At 41.2% G+C, this 22,512-nt stretch overlaps 1 protein-coding gene across 4 annotated transcripts in view; it reads left to right on the top strand.

The window, feature by feature from the left end:
• Positions 1-1,186: 1,186 nt before the first annotated feature.
• The window catches only part of PTPN4 (protein tyrosine phosphatase non-receptor type 4), a 201,382-nt gene continuing 180,056 nt past the window's right edge, over positions 1,187-22,512 (top strand). Inside the window, exon 1 of one of the 4 annotated variants that reach the window (XM_055398840.2) lies at positions 1,187-1,632. The gene's annotated coding sequence lies outside the window, so the exon portion shown is untranslated. The remainder of the gene's footprint in view (positions 1,633-22,512) is intronic. The other 3 variants (XM_055398841.2, XM_055398842.2, XM_055398843.2) reach the window with 3 other exon arrangements.

Raw genomic sequence — 22,512 nt, 5'->3', positions numbered from 1 at the left:
TAAGATCCATTGCTGGAGGATGACTGAGTGTAGACAGGATGGAGGTGAAGGGAAGAGCATTTCAGCGGAGGGAACAGTATGAATGGAGACAATGGAGGCACAGAGGCCGGAGAACCTGTCTGGGAAGGAGGAAGGAACCTGGCTGGAACCAAGCTGTGGGAAGGAAAGTCAGAGCAACATGGATTGATGGGTTGTCTTTTTAAAACAAAAACTGAGTCAGGTGAGAGGGAGAAGAGAGTCCCTAGAAACTTCAGATTTCACAAATCTGTACAGGTCTGCAAGGTTTTAGCTTGCAAAAACCATCCCTGATTAGTAAACAGGCCTTTTGTCGGGTTGGAGGGAAAGTGATTTTTGAAAGAATGTTTCATGAAGGACAGCCCTGGTGGGGTGCTGAAGCTAAGAGCGAGGAAGAGCAAGGTGTCTGATGACAGAAGAGGACTCTGACAAACATGAATGCAAAAATTCCTCCCGCCATCATTTCCACTATTATCCAGCCCAAGGCATTTGTCTCACCGCCAGTAAGTTTGTATCATCAAAAAGATTTTAGAATCACCTGGCTAAAAACCCCGGCTTGGTAATAACCGATTCATACACTTGGTTCAGTTCAGTTCAGTTCAGTCGCTCAGTCGTGTCCGACTCTCGACCTGAATTAATTCCATATTTAACAGCACACCGTTCCTGGCACACAGAGGCACTCAAACGCTATAAATGAACGTTGTTTGTTCTTTGTTTCAGGGTCTATATTTAGGAGAGGAAATCATTCAAATCTGCACCCTAAAACCTGTATCTTTTTTCAGGACTGAAGTTGGGACAACCTGGGGCCAAAAAGTCCGGTTTCCCACTTTAAAACTGAGGTTTTTTTCCCCCCTCTGCGGGGTCCCTCAAGTCTCTAGGTCCAGCGGGGGGGAGGGGCCCAGTTTCAGTAACCAATTGCCGCGGAGCCACGGCGCCCCGCCCCTCCTAGCCCCGCCCGCCCGTCCAGGTCCCTCCTCCCTCGCACCTGCGCGTCCCCCGCGCTCCGGCTGGTGGGGCCGCTTCCAGCCCGCGCCGGCGGGGAGGGGGCTTGGCCTCACCTCTCGCGAGATCGCCTCCCGTGGCCGCGGCCGCCGCTCAGGGCTGCTGACTGGCGGCGTCTGCGCAGCCGCCATGTTCGGTTGCTATGCTGTGGCCCGGGAGACGGGGTGTGCTTGAGGGAGGAGGAGGAGACGGAGGAGGAGGAGGAAGAGGAGGAGGCGGCGGCGGCGGGAGGGACTGAGCGCCCATTGCACTCTCACACACAAGCGCTGCTTAGGATTGCCGCCCGTTCGCTCTCGCCGCGCCGTTCTGCTCCTCCTCCTCGCGGCCCCACATTGTTCTCTCAGGACTCCGGGGTTCCCGGGGCTGGATTCTGGGCCCCGCTCCGGGGCCCCCACCCCCGCGACACCGCTGCGGGGCTGGATTAGCTCATCCCCGCAGGGAGGTGCGGGAGCGCGCGGCAGCCCCGCAGTATGAGGTGGTGCCGGCGGCTCGGGGCCGTGGCGCGGCCGCTGCGGCGCCGGCTGCTGGGCGGACGCTGACGGAGCCCCGGGGGCGGCGCGGCCGGGCCTCCAGGCTTTTCTTCTCCAGCCCGGAGGACGCGGCTGGGACACGAAGGTAAGGGGCTCCGGGTCCCGGCCACCTCACGGCCCTGCGTGGCACGCGAGGCTGCTACCTGCGGCCCGCCAGGTGGTGCCGGCCGCAGGCGTGAGGCTGATTTTAAGTCAAGGGGGAAGGATGCTTTTTGCCTACTCCCTTTCTTCGCGGGACCCCTGCTCTCAAGCTCCTGGTGTTTTAGTTGGAATCTCTGTTCTGGGGGAGTCAGGGAAGAAGGGATGGAATAGGTGCGGAGATGGAATGTTCCACGGCTCCTAAACTCTAGGTGAGGTTTTAGAATCTTAAGAGTTTTCCATTGCTGGTAGGATTCCTTAAAAAAAAAAAAAAATTGGCTCCTTTGAAAGCTTCCTACTTGCTGCTTGGGCATAGTGTCCTACCCTTGAAGTTTTAAGCTTTTTATGATTCTGCCTTTGCATGCTTGTGTTTAGGAACCTGTAGTTGAGCCCAAAGAAAAAGTTGAGCTGTAGCAAAATAGACGTACGGATGCGCTTCCCAGGGTTTCCTTAACATGGTATAGTTTACAGTGGCACATATATACGCACGGATGGTTCTGGGAAACTTAGAATGGGAGACTTTATGCCTGGGAGGCATTGTACAGTGAACCACAGCGGAGGACAATGTGTATGGGTAGGGTTTTTCAGGCGCTTTTTCTAGGACAGTCTGTGTATCTGCAATATACCAACTGCTGTTAGAATCAGAGATTGGAGTAATATTCGGTTTATGTAACCAAATCTTGGGCCCAGTTGAAACATTACAGTTTAAACCGTGTTTATGGAGAAAAAAATCAAAACGCCAAAGTATCCGACTTGTAAAGAGTGATTTGAATAAAAAGAAGACTGTGGAACAGTTAGGCCATGGCATTTTTTAATCCTGATTTTTGAACCTTAATCTTTTTTGCCAGAGGGAAAGAAAATACATTTTTTAAGGGGGAAGGAGATGACCTTAAAATAAATGATTGTTCAGAGCCCAAAATGTGCTTAATGGAATAGAGCTAGATAGTACATCAGTTAAATTTTGAATTTGAGAAATTCAGCCTATAGTTTTTTGTTTGTTTGTTTAAAGGCTTTTTGTAAGCAAAAGTTTTTCTCTACAGAGCTTGTTTACTAACTCATAGCAGAAGAACGCAATCATTTTGTGGATCCCACCATTTTTTGTCAGAATAAATTTATGCTCCAATTACCACAGAAGCTATTTTTATGTCTCTTTCTCTCTCTCTCTCTTTTTAATGGCACACATATCTTTGTCACCTCTTTTCTTTGAAACATGTGCATGGTCCCACAATATCATGATCTTCAGTGGTTTTTAAGAAGAGACTCATGATCTTATTTTTGTATATGGGAGTGTTTGTGACTTAGCTAGCCTATTTTAAACATTTGGCAAGAGATTTTGAAAACAGGGAGCCATCACTGTTTTGCAGTTTATTAATTGAGTAGGTTAGAAAATCATAGGTTCCTCAAAAGTAGTTATGGATGAAGATGTGGCTTTCTTATTGCCTGTTTTCCTAGAAACTGCTTACTTTATAGGCTGTGGGCATTGAATTGTTTAAACCTCCTGGTTTTCCCCTCATTTTCTAATTGAATATCTTTTGAAATATCCCTAGTAACTTTGTTACTTTAAATTTGTGACACTCAATTTCTAATTTAGACTAGGCATAAACCAGCATTGATTGAACACACTTGCTAAAAATACTTTCTGGGTCAGATGTACTTAGAATGCAGCCTCAGGAAAATTCATTTGAACTATTCTACTGTGACCAATGTACACTTCTTTATTACAGAAGGACTTAAAACATAGAATCTCACGATTAGATTTCATCGGTTCAGGCATAGAAGCCTAACTTTAATGTATTAATATAAAGTACTTCATGTGGGATAGTAATGAAAACTTTACAGTGCTTTTTTTTTTTTTTTTGACTTATGTGACTCCTGTAGACTTATTAAACTCTGATTTGTGTATTTGAGATACTAATATTTTAATTTCATCTACTAAACATAATTTAAATTGTGTGATAGTATAGTGTGCAATGTTATCTATTTAGTATTTACTTATGATTTATTCTGAGCTCTTTAAGGGTGGGTGCATCAGTGGTCATGTTTTTAAGTAAATTATCTTTAAGGAACAAAGTAAGAATGACAGATAATTTCAAGGAGACACTGTTACTGAGAGGACTCCCTCTTCTCCTCCCCCCATCCCTGGATTAATATGGTCAGTTTTAAACAACAAGGAAGCTTTAAAAATGTGTAGAAACCCTGTTTGGTGGATGTTTAAAGACATGTTTTAAAATTGTCCTTTAATTGTTAGTAATTAAAAATGTAAAGTTGGAGACCTCACTAGAAATGGCAAGTCTGTGTGACTTAATGTGGCTAAGTATGATTTGTTGCTTCTAAATAAAATTTAGTATTGGCAGAAATTCACTGGTTCCAAGCTGAGTTGAATTTTGTTGTTTTCCTGGGTAATAACATGCATGTTATGAAGTTTTTTATATTCAGTAGTCTAGATTTGTCAAATTAGTTTACTACGTTAAGCTGTGAAGCCTTGAAGATTGGTTTAGTATTCTGGAAATCTTTTTATTGTTTGCTGGAAAAGTACTGTAGGAGGAAGGTGTTATTTCTTCGTTTAGTATTTGATTAGCACAGATGGTGAGAAGGAATATAGTGAGGACGTATTGTAGAATCTTCTCTTAATGTGGAAGTTTGGTACCCAGGAGGAATATAATTTATTTCTTTTTCTTTACATGATCAGTCAGTACAGTCGTATTTAAAATGGAGTGGGAAACTAGAGGGGAAATTTATTACATTCTCCTCCATTTCATTAGAGGTGATTTCCCCCACGTTCATTCTTCATTATTCCTAAGCAAAGTATTTGAAGGAGTTGAGGGGAACAGAATGAAAATTAGGCACTGTGGATTATCTTGTGGGAAAGATATTAATTTGGGTGAGTTATTGTGAGTTATTGTATCTCTTAACAAGGAGGTTTTTAGAGGAATATAAAGGAAAAAGGATCCAGAAGGGATGTGTTTGTTGTCTGTAACATGCCAGACAATGTAAAGGGACTTTTCATGTTATCCCACATAAACATCAAGTATACTTTGTGAGGTAGGGATTATTAATCCCCTACTTCTCCTCCCCTCTTCCAAATGGGAGCATGAATAACTTGTCAAGGATCATACTGCTAGTAAGTAGAATTTGACTAGGTTTGTCTGATTCTGAAGCTTATTCTTTAGATCATGTTGTCCAGTTAAACTTTCCGCAGTGATGGCAGAATTCTTATTCTGCACTGTCAGATGTGGTAGCCATTAACTGTGTGTGGCACAGATTGAACACTTAAAATGTGATTGTTGTGCCCAAGAACCTAAATTTTAAATTGTATTTAATTTTAATCAGCTTAAATATAAATAATCAGATTTCACTAGTAACTATAGTATTGGGCAGGACAACTTTAGATCTTGCTCCCTAGAAAACCCAAAGTTTTGTTTGTTTTTGGTTTGGGTGTTTTTTTCCTTTTCTTTTTTTTTTGCCAAACCTCACGATTCGTTTGTGGGATATTAGTTCCCCTACCAGGGATTGAACCCTTGCCTCCTGCAGTGAAAGCCCAGAGTCCTAACCACTGGAAAGTGAAAGTCGCTCAGTCATGTCTGACTTATTGGGACCCCATGGACTATACATTCCCTGGAATTCTCTAGGCCAGAATAGGAATACCCACTGGAGTATTCTCTAGGAATAGCCCATTCCTTTCTCCAGGGGATCTTCCCAACCCAGGGATTGAACCCAGGTCTGCTGCATTGCAGGTGGATTCTTTACTGGCTGAGTCACAAGGGAAGCCCAAGAATACTGGAGTGGGTCGCCTATCCCTTCTCCAGGGGATCTTCCTGACCCAGGAATTGAACCGGGGTCTCATGCACAGCAGGCAGATTCTTTACCGACTAAGCTATCAGGGAAGCTCCTAACCATTGGACCACCAGGGAATTCCTGAAAATCTGAGTTTTCATATTGAATCTGCCACTAGCTTATATATGACGTTAGTTAAGTTACTTAGTTCATGAGCCTCAATTTAATCCCTTGTGAAAATGAAGATGTTATCACTGAAAGATTATTTCTAGTATCCCTTCTTGCTCTAAAGTTCTTTGATTCTTATTAAAATGTACTGTAGCATTTCATATTTGCAAGCATTATATCTGAACGAACCCCTTCCCCATATACTCACTCCTTATATAAAAACTTTTGTTTAGTCAGTTTCTCTTTTGGAAAAGAGAATGTTTAAAGCACATGAAGGATAATGGATTATTTTACCCTCAGTTGTTTGGCAAAAACATTGTGTAACCAAAGTCAGTACTTTACTTTGAAACAAAGTTTGAATCTTTAAAGATCTTATTTTTAGCATGCCACTTGGTGGTGGTTTAGTTGCTAAGTTGTGTCCGACTCATGGACTCTTGGGACCCCATGGACTAGCCTGCCAGGCTCCTCTGTCCATGAGATTCTTCAGACAAGAATACTGGAGTGCGTTGCCATTTCCTTCTCCAGGGGATCTTCCCAACCCAGGGATTGAACCCAGGTTTCCTGCACTGCAGGCAGATTCTTCACCAACTGAGCTACGAGGGAAGCCCAATGCCACTTACCATTTGAGAATATATTACAGTTCTTGTTGCTTATCAGATTAATTCCAAACTTTGGAATTAATTTGCTTGGCCTTACAGGTTTCCTGCCAACTTCATCTCACTAACCCTATTTCTCATTTTTGCTTAAAAAGAAAGCATTCTTTTTTCCTCCCCCTGCCCTTGTTTCTTCAGTTTAAACATTCCTGTCTCCAGTCCACGGGGCTTCCCAGGTGGCATTAGTGGTAAAGAACCTGCCTGCTAATGCAGGTGATGTAGGAGATGCAGGTTTGATCCCTGGGTTGGGAAGATCCCCTCGAGGTGAGCATGGCAACCCTCTCCAGTATTCTTGCTTGGAGAATCCCCATGGACAGAGAAGCCTGGCAAGCTACAGTCCATAGGGTCGCACAGAGTTGGACACTACTGAAGTGATTTATTAGCATGCACGCACTTCTCCAGTCCACAAGTCTTCCACAGAATTCACCTTTTTCTGGAAGAATGCTGCTTAATCCAGTCATTATCAGCTTTTGAATCCTAGTAACGCGTACCCTGGTGTTAATATATAATTATTTAGATATAGTTTCTTGAGTTCTTCCTTCTTTTTTAAAAAAAAAATTTTATTTTTATTTTGCTGTGCTGGGTTTTTGGTTGCTGTGGGGCCTTTTCTCTAGCTGTGGTGCTCAGGCTTCTTGTTGTGGAGCATGACTCTAGGGTGCAAGGGCTTCAGTAGTTGTGGCACATGGGCTCAGTAGCTGTGGCTCCCAGGCTTTAGAGCACAGGCTCAATAGTTGTGGTACATGAGCTTAGTTGCTCTGTGGCATGTGGGATCTTCCTGGATCAGGGATCAAACACATGTTTCCTGCATTGGCAGGCAGATTTCTTTACCACTGAGCCACCAAGGAAGCCCCTAGAGTTCATCCTTCTTAAGTTTTTATATGTTAACTACTGTGTGTCCTTAATAAACATGTTAAAAAAAATAGGGGTTGTTTCTTCTGTATTGCTTTATGAGTTTAGACCATCTCTCAGCCGTTCTGCTTTTAAAAGTTGCTAATAAAAAATTATAAATACTATAACAACATTCACCCATAATCACTACTCTAAAAGATATTTTTGTTTCCTTCCAGGCCATTGTCTTATTGTATTTTTTTATACAGTTGTATGGTAGAGATAACAGTTTTGGAGTTTAATATATTGGAAACGTTGCATTGTAGAGGAAGAACAGTATAGGGAAAAGGTGACAGACTCTGGAGTGAGGGAGATCTGTGTAGGAATCTGGTCTCATAAACCTTGGAAAAACTATGTAACCTCTGTGCTTACTTTTTTGTCTGTGAATTTAGGATAATGGTACTTGCCCTTGAATTGTTGGGAAGATTAAGATAATATATATAAAGCATCCAGCATTATTCTTTAAGTAGAAGAGATGATCAGTAAATGGTAACATATTATTTCCCCTGTTTTCCCATTCCCATCATCATGAATATAAACAGTTGCTTAGACATTCAGGTGATTTATCAATCAGGTGGTTTAGTCTTTTACCTTTTGTTAAATATTCTGGTTGTTCCTAAAGTCTCTACTGTTATAATGCAGTGAATATTTTTGTGCTTATAGCTTGTTTGTAGGTTTGTTTCCTCAATCTAAAACTTAAAACTCTAGGACTAGGATAATGGTTTGAATATCTCTGTCTGCCAAATCTCTTATAGAACAGTGGATGTTCTTGTTTGGGGAAAAATGCTAATTTTATTATAAAATTATACTTTGTTGTTTTAGTTACTGTATTTTGAAAATTTTGTCTTATTGGGAAATGATATAGTGAACATTTATTTGTGTGTAATTAGACATTTGAATGTCTGTTATAGAGATAACTGGTATACCAGTAAATAAGACATGATTCTTGTCCTTGAGCTCAAATTCTAGGGTGGTAACGTATGTCAACAATTACAATTTAGAGTGACAAGTGTAATAAGATCTGTGGAAAGGACAGTGGCATTTGAGCAGCGTCTTGAAGGGTGAGTTGGGATTGATCTCTGGGTAGAGAGAACAGCATGTACAAAAAGGCAAGCATGAGAGGATCCATGTGTTTAGAGAAGTGGTCTATTAGATGGGTGTTGGTGTCTGATTTTATGTGTGAATCCGTGTGCTTGAATATGTTTGTTGACTGTGATAGGAAATAAAACCTTGTGAGAGTCCTTGTTTGGGCTGTGAGTGCAATCATATTAAGATCTTTAGAATGGAGCTTCCCAGCAGGGGTGCCCTGAATGGCTTACCATTGTGCCAGAGAATAAGATAGCTGTCAGTGTATGCGACCAAAGCACATTGGACCCACCAGGATGGTTTCTTTTGACCTAGAATAATCTCCTTGGCTTGTCCCAGTGAGCTAAAAATTATTTTCTTTGGTGCAAGTTGTGAAAAGCATTGGGAAAAGCACTGTTAGAATTGAAAAGTTTATGGTACCCACACTTCTGGCATTCTCAGTGTATGTAATCAAAAAACCAATACCAAGCCTTAATATAAAAATGAAGGAAGTCCTGTAAAAGTCCTCATCTTTTCTCTCCTCTCTCCTCCTCCTCCCCCCAGGGATTACTAGTTGATTATTTTATGTGTGTATCTGAAATGTCTTTTTGGTGCTTCTGCATTGCTAGTGCCCTATAGGAGTCTTTTGTCTGCCAGTTGGGAAATCAGCATTTACATTGGGAGCAATTACAGGTATTTAAATAAGGAAAGATAAACCTTGACTTCTAAATAATAATGCAAAGATAAAAGGATGGTGCAAAGATGAGGTTAGAAGGAGCAGAGAAACCGGTTAGGATGCTCTTGCAGTAGTCCAGGTGAGAGGTTATAAGAGCCAGAAATGAGGAAATAAAGATGAGGGTGTCAGCCTGGAACTGAAAACTGGTGAGGCAGATTTTCCTGAGAACTGAGAGTCCATTTGGTTGTAGTGGAAGAGGAAGAGTTAATGCTGCTGCTAAGACTTCTCTTTGGGCAACTGGAAAGGGAAAAACAAATAATTTTTATTGAGTACCTAAAGTGAACCAGGTGTTTTGCTAGGCACCAAGCTTTGTCATGAGTTCTCACTGAATTTTTAAAATTAATTTATTTTGAAATAATTTGAAACATACAGAAAAATTGCAAAAATAGCACAAAGAGCTCCAGAATCCCCTTCAGCCAACTTCCTTTTCCTTGAACTATTCTTGCCTCTTAAATAAATACTTTTTGTAAGATTTGACTCTATAGCACTTTTAGTTTCACAGCAAGATTGAGGGGAAGGTATAGAGATTACCCATATGCTCTCTCATCTCTACACATGAACCTCAACTGGTTTTGGACACAGTACTACATATATATTGTGTGTAATGAGAATGTAAACCCGCACGTCTTGTACTTGGCTCACTCTCGGGGTTGCAGTGAAGCCTTCCCTTTCAGGTGCCCAGAGAAGGAACCTTGACATTGTCGTCAACCCTTTCCTTCTCTGTTATTGAATTCTCAAATTTCAGTGAAACTACCTCATCATCTTATTTTTGGTCTCTCATTTTCATCTCTACTTGTAACCATTTCAGAGGAACGTACCATTTCTCATCTAAATAGACTTTCCTGAACCATCTCAGAGCAAGTTGCAGACGTGATGCCTATCATTCCTAAATAATCTAGTGTGTTTTTACCAGAACATAGACAGTCTCTTACGTAACTCCCAAATCAGATCAGCACTGACACAACAGTGTCTTCAAAATCGCAGATGCCTGCAACTCAATATTTTTAAAAAAGCCCAATCAAAAATTGGGCAAAAGACTTACATAGATCTTCTTCAAAGAAGACATACAGATGACTGACAGGCACATGAAAAGATGCTCAGCATTACCAATTATTAGGGAAATGTGAATCAAAACAACTGAATACAATGAGATATTACCTTTCATCAGTCAGAATGGCCATCATCAAAAGGTCTACAAATAATAAATGCTGGAGAGAATGTGGACAAAAAGAATCCATGCTACACTGTGAAAATGTAAATTGGTGCAGCCACTATGGAGAACAGTATGGAGGTTCCTTCAGTTCAGTTCAGTCGCTCAGTCGTGTCCGACTCTTTGCGACCCCATGAATCGCAGCATGCCAGGCCTCCCTGTCCATCACCAACTCCCGGAGTTCACTCAAACTCATATGCTTCGAGTTGGTGATGCCATTCAGCCATCTCATCCTCTGTCATCCCCTTCTCCTTCTGCCCCCAATCCCTCCTAGTATGAGTCTTTTTCAATGAGTCAACTCTTCGCATGAGGTGGCCAAAGTATTGCAGTTTCAGCTTTAGCATCAGTCCTTCCAGTGAACACCCAGGACTGATCTCTTTTAGGATGGACTGGTTGGATCTCCTTGCAGTCCAAGGGACTCTCAAGAGTCTTCTCCAGCACCACAGTTCAAAAGCATCAATTCTTCGGGATGAGCTTTCTTCACAGTCCAACTCTCACATCCATACATGACCACTGGAAAAACCATAGCCTTGACTAGATGGACCTTTGTTGGCAAAGTAATGTCTCTGCTTTTTAGTATGCTATCTAGGTTGGTCATAACTTTCCTTCCAAGGAGTAAGCGTCTTTTAATTTCATGGCAGCAATCACCATCTGCAGTGATTTTGGAGCCCCCAAAAATAAAGTTTGACACTGTTTCCACTGTTTCCCCATCTATTTCCCGTGAAGTGATGGGACCAGATGCCATGATCTTCGTTTTCTTAATGTTGAGCTTTAAGCCAACTTCTTCACTCTCCTCTTTCACTTTCATCAAGAGGCTTCTTAGTTCCTCTTCACTTTCTGCCATAAGGGTGGTGTCATCTGCATATCTGAGGTTATTGATATTTCTCCCGGCAATCTTGATTCCAGCTTGTGCTTCTTCCAGCCCAGCGTTCCTCATGATGTACTCTGCATATAAATTAAATAAGTAGGGTGACAATATACAACCTTGACGTACTCCTTTTCCTATTTGGAACCAGTCTGTTGTTCCATGTCCAGTTCTAAGGACTAAACATAGAGCTACCATATGATCCAGCAATCCAACTCCTGGGCATATATTGTGGAGAAAACCTTAATTTGAAAAGATATGTGCACTTCAGTGTTCATTGCAACACTATTTACCATAGCCTGGACATGGAAGCAGCCTAAATGTCCACTGACTGAAAGGAAAAAGATGTGGTACATATACATGATAGGATGTTACTCAGCCATAGAAAAGAAAGAAAGAAATGCCATTGGTAGCAGTATGGATGGACCTAGAGATTGTCACACTAAGTAAAGTAAGCCAGACAGAGAAAGACAGATATCATTGAATATCACTTATGTGTGGTTAGTGTTATCAAAAGGGAAAAAGAGGCAGGGAGAGGGATAAATGAGAAGTTACACACTTGTAGCACATGTTGTTCAGTCTTAAGTTGTGTCCTACTTTGTTACCTCATGGACTGTAGCACACCAAGCTCCTCTGTCCTTCACTATCTTCTGGATTTTGCATAAATTCATGTCTGTTGAGACGGTGATGCTATCTAACCATCTCATCCTCTGCCTCCCTCTTCTCCTTTGCCTTCAGTCTTTCCCAGCATCAGGGTCTTTTCCAATAAGTTAGCTCATCGCATCAGGTGGCCAGAAGTGTTGGAGCTTCAGCTTCAGCATCAGTCTTTCCAGTGAATATTCAGGGTTGATTTCCTTTAGTATTGACTGGTTTGATCTCCTTGCAGTCCAAGGGATTCTGAGGAGTCTTCTCCAGCACCACAGTTCTAAAGCATCAACTGTTCCTTGCTCAGTCTTTACGGTCCAATTCTCACATCCGTACATGGCTACTGGAAGAACTATAGCTTTGATTATGTGGACCCTTGTCGGGAAAGTGATGTCTTTGTTTTTTAATACACTGTCTAGGTTTTGCATCTAGGTCATCTGACGCAAAGAGCTGACTCACTGAAAAGGCCCTGAGCTGGGAAAGATTGAGGGCAGGAGGAGAACAGAGGTGACAGAGGATGAAATGGTTGGATGGCATCACTGACTCAATGGGCATGAGTTTGAGCAAACTGCAGGAGTTAGTGAAGGACAGGGAGGCCTGGCGTTCTGCAGTCCATGGGGTCACAAAGTGTTGGACATGACTTAGAGACCGAACAACAGCAAGGTTTGTAATAGGTTTCTTTCCAAGGAGCAAGCGTCTTTGGATTTCATGGCTAGGGTCACTGTCAGCAGTGATTTTGGAGGCCATGAAAATAAAATCTGTCACTGCTTCTGCTTTTTCCTGTTCTGTAGGCCGTGAAGCAGTGGGACTGGATGACATGATCTTAGTTTTTTTAATGCTGAGTTTCATGCCATCTTTTTCACCTCTCCTTTTTCTCCCTCATCAAGAGGCTATTTAGTGGTATTATCTGCATATCTGAGATTATTAATATTTCTTCTGGTAATCTTGATTCCCACTTGTGATTCATCTTACCTGGCATTTCGCATGATAGACTCTGCGTAGAAGTTACATAAGCAGAGTGACAATATACAGCCTTCTCATACTCCTTTCCCAATTTTGAACCAGTCAGTTGTTCCATGTCTGTTGCTTCTTTATCCACATACAGATTTCTTAGGAGACACGTAAGGTGATCTGGTATTCCCATCTCTTTAAGAATTTTCCACAGTTTGTTTGTTGTAATCCACACAGTCAAAGGCTTTAGCAGTCACTGAAGCAGAGGTAGATGTTTTTCTCAAATTACCTTTCTTTCTTCATAATCCAACGAATGTTGGCAATTTGATCTCTGGTTCCTCTGCCTGTTTGAAATCCATCTTGTATACCCAGCTTGTATATCTGGAAGTTCTCAGTTCATGTATTGCTGATACCAGCTTGAAGGATTTTGAGCATAACCTTGCTAGCATGTGACATGAGTGCAATTGTACAGTAGTCTGAACATTCTTTGGCATTGCCCTTCTTTGGGATTGGAATCAAAACTGACCTTTTTCAGTCCTGTGGCCGCAGTTGCATTTTCCAAATTTGTTGATGTATTGAGTGCAACACTTTAGCAGCAGCATCTTTTAGACTTCTAAATGGCTCAGCTGGAATTCCACCACTTCCATTATCTTTGTTCATTGTAATGTTTCCTAAGGCCTACTCTACTTCACACTCAAGGATGTCTGGCCCTAGATGAGTGACCACGCCATTGTGGTTATCCAGGTCATTAAGACCTTTCTGTATAGTTCTTCTGTGTATTCTTGACACCTCTTCTTAATTTCTTCTACTTCAGTTAGGTCCTTACCATTTCTGTCATTTATTGTGCCCGTGTTTGCATGAAATGTTCATTTGATATCTCCAGTTTTCTTGAAGAAATCTCTATAGTCTTTCCCATTCTCTTGTTTTCGTCTATAACTTTGCATTGTTCATTTAAGGTCTTATCTCTCCTTGCTGTTCTCTGAAACTGCTGGAATGGGTTGCCATTCCCTTCTCCAGGGGATCTTCCCCACCCAGGGATTGAACTTGGGTCTCCTGCATTGCAGTCGATTCTTTACCAACTGAGCCACCAGAAAAACCCCTTTGTATAAACTACTATGTATAAAGTAGGTAACTAACATGGACCTACTGTGTAGCACAGGGAACTATACTCAATATTATGTAATAACCTGTAAGCGAAAAGAATCTGAAAAAGAATAAAGGGACTTCCCTGGTAGTTCAGAGAGTAAGGAATCTTCCTGCAATGGAGGAGACCCGGGTTTGATCCCTGGGTCGGGAAGATACCCTGAAGAAGAAAATGGCTACCCACTTCAGTATACTTGCCTGGAGAATTCTATGGACAGAGGAGCATAGCAAGCTACAGTTCATGGGATCACAAAGAGTCGGACACAGCTGAGCGACTAACACACACATATATAAAACTGAATGACTGTATTGTACACTTGAAACTTACACTACATTGTAAATCAATTATCAGTTCAGTTCAGTTGCTCAGTTGTGTCTGACTCTTTGTGACCCCATGGACTGCAGCATGCCAGGCTTCCCTGTCCATCATCAACTCCTGGAGCTTGCTCAACCTTATGTCCCTCGTGTTGGTGATGCCATCCACCCATCTCATCCTCTTTTGTACCGTCCCAGCATCAGGGTCTTTTCTGGTGAGTCAGTTTTTCTCATCAGGTGGCCAAAGTATTGGAGCTCAGCTTTAGCAGCAGTTCTTCCAATGAATATTCAGGACTGATTTCCTTTAGGATTGACTGGTTGGATCTCCTTGCAGTCCGAGGGACTCCCAAGGGTCTTCTCCAGTACCTCAGCTCAAAAGCATCAATTCTTTGGTGCTCAGCTTTCTTTATGGTCCAACTCTCACATCCATGCATACTACTGGAAAAACCATAGCCTTGACTATATGGACCTGAGTTAGCAATGTAATGTCTCTGCTTTATAATATGCTGTCTAGGTTTCTCATAGCTTTTCTTGCAAGGAGCAAGCATCTTTTAATTTCATGGCTGCAGTCACCATCTGCAGTGATTTTAGAGCCCAAGAAAGTAAAGGCTGTCACTGTTTGCACTGTTTCCCCATCTATTTTCCATGAAGTAATGAAACTGGATACCATGATCTTAGTTTTTTGAATGTTGAGTTTTAAGCCAGCTTTTTCACTCTCCTTTTTCACTTTCATCAAGAGGCTCTTTAGTTTCTCTTTGCTTTCTGCCATAAGGGTGATGTCATCTGCATATCTGAGGTTATTGATATTTCTCCTGGCAGTCTTGATTCTACCTTATGCTTCATCCAGCCCAGCATTTCGCATGATGTACTCTGCATATAAGTTAAATAAGCAGGGTGACAATATACAGCCTTGATGTACTCCTTTCCCAGTTTGGAACCAGTCCATTGTTCCATGTCCAGTTCTAACTGTTGCTTCTTGACCTGCATAGAGATTTCTCATGAGGCCAGGTGGTCTGTTATTCCCACCTCTTTAAGAATTTTCTACAGTTTGTTATGATCCACACAAAGGCTTTAGCATAGTCAATGAGGCAGAAATACATGTTTTTCTGGCATCTCTTGCTTTTTTCTATGATCCAGCGGATGTTGGCAATTTGATCTCTGGTTCCTCTGCCCTTTCTAAGTCCAGCTTGAACATCAGGAAGTTCTCGGTTCACATACTGCTGAAGCCTAGCTTGGAGAACTTTGAGCATTGCTTTGCTAGTGTGTGAGATGTGTGCAATTGTGCGGTAGTTTGAACATTCTTTGGCATTGCCTTACTTTGGGATTGGAATAAAAACTGACCTTTTCCAGTCCTGTGGCTGGAAAATCAACTATACTTCAATAAAAAAAAATTAAAAAACAACCCAGAGGACATTCAGTGTTTTCCAACTCCCTGAATAGTGTCTTTCTTTCCCTTCTGGTCCAAGATCCAGTTCAGGATCATATACCATGTTTAATTGTCATGTCTCTGTAGTACCCTTCAGTTTGGAATGGCACTGAATATTTGGGACCCTTAATATTTCTCTGTCTTTTTATGGCCCTAACTTTTTTGTTCTTTGAGATGTTCCTTAACTTCGGTTCTTTCGGGAGTTGCTTGTGTGGGGACTGTATACATTGTTGACAGGAATACCATAGAAATGATGTGTTCTTAGTGTATCTCTAGGAGGCACAGTGTGTTGTCCCACACAGTGTCCACAGAGTGTTTAACCGTGAACACCTTGTTAAGTTCATTTCTGCTGAGTTTATTATACAGTCATCATTTTCCCTGTTGTAACTGGTAAGCTTTTTGTGGGAAGATTTCCAAGACTTTGTTGATGTCCTATTCCACCTTAGATCTCTGCCCACCAGCCTTTGGGTCCACTGATGACTTGCTTGGATCAACCACTACTATGAAGGCTGCCACCTGTGTTTATTAATTTTTTTTTACCGAAAATTTCCTTTCTTTCATGTATTTGTTCATTCACTTGTTTATGTAAATAAATAAATTCATTTACTTATATCAGTATACCCATGGATTTATATTCTTATTCAGTATATTTTATTCAGTTCAGTTCAGTCGCTCAGTCGTGTCCGACTCTTTGCGACCCCATGAATCACAGCACGCCAGGCCTCCCCGTCCATCACCAACTCCCGGAGTTCACTCACACTCATGTCCTTCGAGTCAGTGATGCCATCTAGCCATCTCATTCTCTGTCTTCCCCTTCTCCTCCCACCCCCAATCCTTCCTACATCAGACTCTTTTTCCAGTGAGTCAACTCGACGCATGAGGTGGCCAAAGTATTGGAGTTTCAGATTTAGCATCAGTCCTTCCAGTGAACACCCAGGATTGATCTCCTTTAGAATGGACTGGTTGGATCTCCTTGCAGTCCAAGGGACTCTCAAGAGTCTTCTCCAGCACCACAGTTCAAAAGCATCAATTCTTCGGTGATCAGCTTTCTTCACAGTCCAGCTCTCACATCCATACATGACCATTGGAGAAACCATAACCTTGACTAGACAGACCTTGGTTGGCAAAGTAATGTCTCTGCTTTTTAATATGCTATCTAGGTTAGTCATAACTTTCCTTCCAAGGAGTAAGCGTCTTTTAATTTCCTGGCTGCAATCAGCATCTGCAGTGATTTTGGAGCCCCCAAAAATAAAGTCTGACACTGTTTCCACTAAAATAAAATGTGAAATTATAATAACTATTTATTAGTTATTATAATTTCACATTTTATTCTGATGCTTAAGTTGTCTTGTATTTGAATAGCGGGAGCCCCTTCAAGATGGCTCCCATCTTTTTGACACATCCCAGCCTTTGTGTATTTCCTTACTTTCTGGCACATTAATGAGTTCTACACTCATTTTGTACTTTTCCTGACCCAACTCTGGAATCATTCATTTTCCCTAGGAATCCTGATTTCTTTTAATGGAGGTGGTATCAGAAACCAAGATTTCAGTACTTAATATGCTCATTTCTGCTGGAGTATCATCACATTTAAGGCAGACAGAGCTTGGAAATACAGATATATATGCATTTGAATATACACATACATATTTGTATACACATTTGAATCTCTTTATTCATCTAACTATGTATATATATTTAAAAGAAGAACTGACTCATTTGAAAAGCCCCTGATGCTGGGACAGACTGAAGTCTGGAGAAGGGGACGACAGAGGATGAGATGGTTGGATGGCATCACTGACTCAATGGACATGAGTTTGAGTAAACTCTGGGAGTTGGTGATGGACAGGGAGGCCTGGCGTGCTACAGTCTATGGGGTCACAAAGAGTTGGACACGGCTGAGCAACTGAACTGAACTGATATTCAAAAGTTCACACTGATAATCCATTTCCAGTCCAACACTCCAGAGTTCTTTCCAGTTGTCCCTTTTCTATATTTTTAAGTCCCGTCTTCAGCAATGAGAGATTGGCTCCCATTATCCCTAGTGCATTTACTTATTTGCTCAGTCCCCTTGTAGTTGCCAGTCTCTCTGCCCAAGGCTAGTTGTTTCCTGCCTGCCACCTCAGGCCCATGGCATGGGGTCCACAGGGCATGCTGTCAAGGCTGAGCTAGGAAGGGAAGGGCAATTGTCATTTAATCTTTATTTCCCTTATTTAATCCAAACAAAAATTATCAGAAAAGTGTTATCCCTAGTTTTAAAGGTGTTATCCCGTAGGATAACAATGATGAAATTCAGAAAGATTTGTGACTTTGGATGTATTACCATGTAAATAATAGATTTTGGATTCAGGTGTGCATGATGTTGAAGCATTTTCTTCCTCCTGTACTGACTGCATAACCTCCAACGTCCTGAAAATTCTTGGGAAGACAGAGTGTCAGAATTTAGTGTTATACAGATGGTAGTTGAAGCAGTGGATGTGACTTGTACTGCTTATGAAGTGTGTGTAAAGTTAGGACGAAGGCCACTGTGAGGGCCCCTCCAGCATCATGTGAAGGATAAGGGCTCTCAGAAAAGAGAGGAGAGTCCAGTTGTGTGGGGGAAGGTGATGGAAGAAGAAGTTAGTGTGAGGTGTCAGATGCTACAGAGAGAGAGATGAGATCCAAAGTGCTTTGAATTTGGGGGAAGGTTGTTATGACCCTGGACTTCCCTGGTGACTCAGTGGTAAAGAACCCACCTGCCGGGGCAGGAGATGCAAGTTTGATCCCTGGGTTGGAAAGATCTGGAGAAGGAAATGGCAGTCTACTCTAGTATTCTTGCCTGGGAAATCCCATGGACACAAGAGCCTGTCTTGCTACAATCCATGGGGTTGCAAAATAATTGTACATGACTTAATGACTAAACAACAGCATATTATGACCTTAGCTAATTGGTTTTCAGGTGTTCAGGCAGACCACCTGTATCAGAATCAAGTGAGCTACTGAATAAAAATATCAATTCTGCAGGTTTCTTTTCAGACTGCATAGAGTTTTTAAAGGGTGGGTGAAGAATGTGGAGGTTACCACACAGGAAACCTGCTTAAATGCTGTTCTGCTGCTGCTGCTACAGTTATTCTAAGATATAGTAAAGTTTGAGATTCATTGTAGAAGAGTTACAATAGAAGGGTGTGATGAGAAAGTAAATAGAAGAAACTAGACATAGCAGTGAATGTAGACTAGATGACACTAAGAAATTTGGTCATAAGGGAAAGAAGGAAGATCTCTTAGGTCATAGAGGAAAAGGGAACAGAATCAAGAAAAATATTTTTTGGCTGTGCCACTTGTCTTGCAGGATCTTAGTTCTTTAGTCAGGGATCAAACCCAGGTCCTGGCAGTGAAAGTGCCAAATCCTAACCACTGGACGCCGTGGAATTCCTGAAAAAATATCTTTTTTTTTTTAAAGATTACATGCACCTTAATATTTTGGGGGGGATTAAGAGAAAGAAACTGTAGTAATTATTTGAAAGATAGATAAGAGAAACTACGTAGCAACAGCTACTATCAAAGAAATGTCCTGAATGAACTTTGGTAGACATCTGAGCCAACTCCCTACAACCATTTCAAATGATTGCCATTTTATAGTGAGTTCTGGAGTTATTCAGGGGTCATTGTTAGTTTTGCTATTAATTAAATATGTGTACTGCCCTTTTGTTAGACAATTGTTAAGTATGTCTACTTCATTCAAATTTCAAAATAATATAAAAAAACATATAATTAGAAGTCTCAATACTACTCTTATCTCTGTCTCTCCCTTCCCTGCTCTCTATAGGTAACCACTTTTGTTTCTGTATATTTTACCAGTATTTATGCAAAGAGAAATAAAATACAAATGTAAATTTTTTTTTGTCTGCCTTTGTATGTAGATGGTAGCCCACTATGTTAATGTTTTATATAGTAATTCTTTCACTTAAAACATACCTCGGAGAGCCTTTGACTCAGTATACAGAGAGCTTCCCATGTTTTTCCTTCCTTATTTAAATGCAGTGACATGTTCTATTGTGTGGGTATACTCTTAGGCTAGCTGATCCTAATTATTTAAACTTTTACTCTACTCTAGGTTTTTAGATTCTTTTACTTGTGTAACTCATTTACTTTCACCTCTGTATGGACTGGAGCTCCTATGAGACATTTTGCATCAGTGACCAGCCTTGCTTTCTTTTCCTGAAGTCCTCTAATGCCTTCTTGGGCTTCCTTGGTAGCTCAGCTGGTAATGAATCAGCCTGCAGTACAGGAAATTCCTGGCTTTGGAAGATCCCCAGGAGAAGGGATCGACTACCCAATCCAGTATTCTTGGGCTTCCCTGGTGGCTCAGACAGTAAAGAATCCATCTGCATTTTGGGAGACCTGGGTTCAGGCTCTGAGTTGGGAAGATCCCCTGGAAGAGGATATGGCAACCCACTCCAGTGTTCTTGCTTGGAAAATCCCCAGGGACAGAGCAGCCTGGAGAGCTCCAGTCCGTGGGATTGCAAGGTGTTGGACACGACTGAACGGCTAAGCACAGCACAGTGCCCCTTTGGGTAAGCTTTCAGACCTTGTGGCCAAGGAAAAGACTTCCTTATTTCTGTAGCTTAGATGAAAAAACTCAGTAACTTATCTTTTTATAGGAAGAAAAGGGCAAAACTAATATTCCTTGAACTCTACCAGATGTTTTAATGTGTGAGATCACATTTCGTTCTGCTACCAACGCTGTGCAATAGGTAGTGTTATCTGCTTTTTATAGATAGAGAAGCTGAGGCTCAAAAAGCTGAGTTGTCTAGACCTTCACAGCTAGAAAATAACGGATTTAGGTTTTGAAAGTAGGTTGATTTGAGTACTGAACCTGTGTCTTTTCTGCTGCTGTCCTATTTTCTGTCTCCTGTTTTTGAATTCGTGAACTCCAGTATTATAACTGGAGGTCTGTACTGTGCTGTAAGCCTTTTCTCAAGAACCATGAAATAAGACATGTTTCCCTAATGTGTGTTTCTGATGGCTGGGGTACCACCTGCTTATCTGCTGTCTACAGCTCGGGCTCCGCTTGCCTGGGTCACTGCCTATTGCCTGGTACTCTAAAATGGATATCATTTTCTTATCGCCTGTCTGGATTGCCTCTCATCATCACTGTTCAGTTTCCCTTTCTGCCCTCATCGTGCTGTGTTGTAGCCCTATCACCACTTGGCAGGATGATGCTTGGGCACAACTTTTGGGTGATTTTTTTTGAAAGGTCATTGTGTCTTATCTGGACTTTTGTAATAGTCTACTTAAGGTGCATTCCGCCACTGGTGTTGCCCTTTTAATCCATCCTCTATGTTACTACCAGAGTGATCTTACATGCACATCTGATCGCTTTATACTTCTGCTCAGAATTTTGTTATTTCCTTTCCGTCTGCTTGTAAAGTAAAATCTAAACCCATAGTCAGCCCCTTGTCTACCCCTCTCTACTGGTATTACCTGGTACTTACACAAATGCCTTGAATGTGGGATGTGCTCATTAATATAGACTACCTGGTGGCTCAGATGGTAAAGAATCTGCCTGCAGTGTGGAGACTGAGGTTCGATCCCTGGGTCTGGAAGATCCCCTGGAGAAGGGAGTGTCTATCCTCTCTAGTATTCTTGCCTGGAGAATTCATGGACAGAGGAGCTACATAGTCCTGGTGGGCTACATAGTCCATGGAGATGCAAAGAGTCAGACGCAACTGAGTGGTAACATTTTCACTTGCAGTTTTCACTCTTTGAGTGAATAGAATTTTCCAAGGAGATTAGTATTTGGGAAATTTCAGTCTTTAACATAAGTTGGTATTCTTTTTTTTTTTCTGTTTTCTTTTTAATATACTTCTTATTGAATGGAAGTATTATAAAATATTTCACAAACTTCAAGAATTTCCAAATTGTGTAGTATGCTTAATCTATACTTGAGCCAGTCCCAGTGACTTACTACACAGTCTACTAGGGAAATGGGGAATCTTCAGTGGAAAGGTTTTTGTGATTTGGAAAAGTTCCCTCAAGTGATATGATATTGTGACCCACTTTGCATCTAGTTATTTTTATGGTTTTTGAACTACGAAAGTTTTTGTAATTAATTTGGCAGTCATACTTGACCTGTACTGATGTTAGGTTGTTAATACATTATTTATTCCCCATAGAGTGAACATTCTTTTTAAAAAAGATATTTATTTCACTGTGGTGGGTCTTAGTTGTGGCTCATGAGCTCTTCATTGTGGTCTGTGAGCTTCTTTAGTTGCAGCATGCAGGCTTCTCTCTAGTTGTGGCGTGTGGGCCCAGATGTCCGCCCCATGGCATACGGGATATTAGTTCCTTGACCAGGGATTGAACCTGCATTGGAAGGCGAGATCCTAATCACTGGACACTAAGGAAGTCCTTAGAGTGAATATTCTTAAGGTTTTCCAAAGAAATTTTAATAGCAGTGTGGCTAATACAGACAGACCCAACCAAGAATGTTACTTAATCTAAGGTAGCTGTGCAATATCACCTCTTTATAATTTAACTATTCTGAAATTCAAAACACTTCTGAAAGTGTTCTGAAACCAGAGGTTTCAGATACAGGATTGTAGACCTGAAGTAATTTTTTTACTACCACTTTCCCTAGCGGATGGTGATAAATGACAGTTTGTTTTGTTTTAATAGTTAAACAATATTTAACTAATTTAAGTATTTAAAATAGTTTTCTCACTATTTACACTTTACCTAATTAAGGTATCTTTAATTAAAATATCTTTTTAGTGATAGTGTAGCTAGGCTTTAAAAAAAACTACTGATTTCATTTCTTATTAAACACATTCTATTTTTTGTTCATTTTTCTGATAGGGTCTTAATTTTTTTTTCTTGTCAGTTTGTAATATTACAGACATTAACTGATTTTTCTATTAGTGCAGTAGCATGCTTATGACATTGTCTAAGCTTTTGTATCCAACACATCAGTAGGAAAAGAAGCAAGGTGAAAATTCTTAAACTTGTC

The sequence above is a fragment of the Moschus berezovskii genome, chromosome 2 (genome assembly GCF_049115385.1).
Source record: "Moschus berezovskii isolate FMDL1 chromosome 2, NW_MosBer_1.0, whole genome shotgun sequence".
In the NCBI taxonomy this organism is placed as follows: domain Eukaryota; kingdom Metazoa; phylum Chordata; class Mammalia; order Artiodactyla; family Moschidae; genus Moschus; species Moschus berezovskii.
This window is presented reverse-complemented; position numbering and strand designations above follow the sequence as displayed.